General features: G+C 36.3%; 1 protein-coding gene across 6 annotated transcripts in view; it reads right to left on the reverse strand.

The window, feature by feature from the left end:
- Nucleotides 1-3,071, reverse strand: part of LOC101846847 (cGMP-specific 3',5'-cyclic phosphodiesterase) — a 128,438-nt gene that overhangs the window by 87,662 nt on the left and 37,705 nt on the right. The gene's annotated exons all lie outside the window — the stretch shown is intronic.

A 3,071-nucleotide genomic window follows, 5' to 3' on the forward strand; every position in this document is an offset into this window, starting at 1 on the left:
GGAGGAGGAGGAGGAGGAGGAGGAGGAAGTGGAAGAGGAGGGGGGAAAGGAGGACGAGGAGAAGGAGGACGAAGAGGGAGGAGGGTGGAGGAAGGATTATACTGACTAATTTACCTCGTATTTAGTGCTAAAAAGTATAACACTCTGAGAGAGCTGAAGAATATGTATTGGAATTCGCAACAACAAACAGCTTTATTGAAAAAGCAGGAATAAATGTTTGTTATAATGTTGAAAAGTGTACAACAATTCTCATTCGTTGCGGTGAAAAGTATGCACTTCTTGTTCCTAACTAAAGCAGCCCTCAACATGCGCGAATGAAACACAATAATAACGTAATTTGTTCTCTATTTTAGTCGAACATATTCAACCTTTTTCTTCAGCAAGCAACCTAAACCATAGTTTATCAGTGCAAAGGTTGGAACAAATGTCACTACTATTTTTCAATTTCCCCAAAGACAGTGCCCAATCTGTAATACATTTGCTAGAAGAGACATTGCGTAATCATAAGTAGGGCTTTTAGTGATAAAATACAGGAATTATTTTCGTTGCACCGAATAGAATATGTTCACTCTTTTGTTCTTAATTTTGTCAAATTGAGTTTCTTTTTTTTAAACCCTAAAACCTTTGGCGGTCTTTGCAGTTTCATCTGTTCTACAAAGTCCAAAATATAAAGATAATTAGTATTGAAGAAGATTTTTCTCTGTTTTAATAATAGTCGAATTTGAACCATAATCTAAAACAGCTTTTAAAAGAGACCTGCTATAAAAGTGTTTACAGCAACTAGAGATCTGACTGAAATCAAGAATAATAAAGGAAGACAAAGCAGTTTATTATGCAATGTTTGTGTGGTTTTTCACATGGAATGTTGTGTGCGAAAAAATAAAGGAAATGGAATACGAATTGAACGTATAAGATACACAAAAAGGTTAGTTGTTGGTTCGACATGAATTTGGTACAGGGTGCAACTGTTTTAATACAAGACATTTTGACTTTGTTTCTTCAGGGCAGGTTGGTGTGACAAAAGCCACTGCGGTGCAATTTCAGGAAACTTCCTTTACCTCCTACGATAGTTACATCGAGTTGTCACTTTGTTTACGCGAAGAGATGGCTAGCCCCATATTTTGCAATCAGGTATTAACTCCATGCCCAAGTGCATAATTGTGGAAGAGAAAAGAAAACTCAAGAGACCGATCAACCGAAAACAGAAAACAAATAAATGTGAAACTATCAATTTGGAAACAAAATAATACTGTTAGGAAGATTATAGGCCCATTGCCAGTGCAGCCACGGCGGCATTTTGGTTTTTGACTTTTATTAGCTGCGTCTTTGTTATCATTTTAAAAAAATCTGGATTCTCACTTGTTTTGTATAGAACATTGTCGACGTGTCTCTTGCTGAGGCAGTGGGTCACCCTGACTAGGATTTTGCAAGAAGCAAGTGAGCGCAACAGCGCTTTGAGCGAAATAAACAGACAATAGGGGTTCCACCTGAATTGTGATAAGCCAATATGTTCTCGGCCAACGAGTGGCTCAAATGCATGGAGAGACTGTTGGTCTGAACCCTCAACCATACAGATAGTGATCATCGCAATGGGCATATACTTCTATCGCTAACGTCATGTGAAAATCTGCGACTGTGTTGTTATTTCCTTTAAAAGAATGACATCAGTGAATTGTAGAAAGCATGATTTAAGGTAGTAATTGTTCAGGAAAAGAAATAAGAAGAGAATACATGGCTGTACCATTTCTGGACAATAACGAAAATGAAATACAAAGTAGTACTTTTGACATTGACAAAGCCATTTTGCTACAATGGCAATGTTGAAAAAAGAACAGAAACTACGAAAAACCCATATCATTGCAATGGCAACAAAACGAAATACGTTAGAAATATTGATGAAACAGTAAAAGACGAAAAAAGAACAAGAAACTACTAATACTGATACAACCATATTATATATTTGTGTTGGAAGAAAGCAATTCCACATCGTCAATAGAAGTTAAACATCTCCGTCCACGTGAACAGTAGTCCAATTGAGACAGAGGCCGTGCTAACATTCTTTTGGAAATATGTAGCAGCTTTTTGTGAAGTGGCTATGAATGAGTGTTTTCTTTTTAATAAATTCTTTTAGGGCTGTTCAATCAGGTGTCAAGACAAAACTATTGGTATGAAAAGACATTGCCATTACATCACACCTGGTCCTGGATACATAAACCCTTTGCGTGCTTAATATAGCAGTGACTTCTTATAGTAACAGCCAAAGCAACTCTCTAAAAAGATATGTCAAGGATTTTTTTTAAAAAATGGTCCAAATGATAAGTTTGAGGCAACAACAACAAAAAAGGCGTTATTAAATGAGTTAAGAGTAAGAAACAATTTTTTTAATAAAGGAAAGGAAATTGAAAGCAGCCTGGGGCTGACTATTATTCGAAAATGACCTAAATTTTGTACACATTTCCGTAGTGGCTATCATCACGACAAAACTGGATTATAAAAAGACCCTTTCAACAACATTGGACGGAGTCTCAATGACAAACGAGTGCCACGGTGCAAAATCAAGTTGTATAACCTCATCTACATGAAAGATATCTTTAAATAGCACTGAGAAACAAACACTGACACTTCTAAAATTCATTATATAAGTGAAACCAAAGTAAAGCAGAATGGTTAAATTCAACAGCGATAAAAGAGAATTTAAAACGGTCTATATCAGAAAAAAGAGCACACATCAGACCGATGGTGTTTGTGCCGACGATAAAATTGTGTGTTAAGCAAAAGAGGAACACCTCAAGCTATGGGCCGATAGATAGGTTTTCAAGAATACTTATATAGCATTTGCGTGCTACGCCGCAGTGGAAAAAACACACATTACATTGATACGACTCACCTCGAGGGACACCTGCAATTATCATAATCCAGAAATAACGAATGTAAAAACGAACCGTGAAATAGGATGGAACTTGTAACTTGACTAGGAGCAAGCAGTGACATATGCGATACTTATTTAAACGTTAATATTTAAAAAAATTAAGTGTCCACAGCCACTAAGCATAAAAGTCTCTTTAAAATTA

This window comes from Aplysia californica, unplaced genomic scaffold, assembly GCF_000002075.1.
Source record: "Aplysia californica isolate F4 #8 unplaced genomic scaffold, AplCal3.0 scaffold00997, whole genome shotgun sequence".
Taxonomy (NCBI): domain Eukaryota; kingdom Metazoa; phylum Mollusca; class Gastropoda; order Aplysiida; family Aplysiidae; genus Aplysia; species Aplysia californica.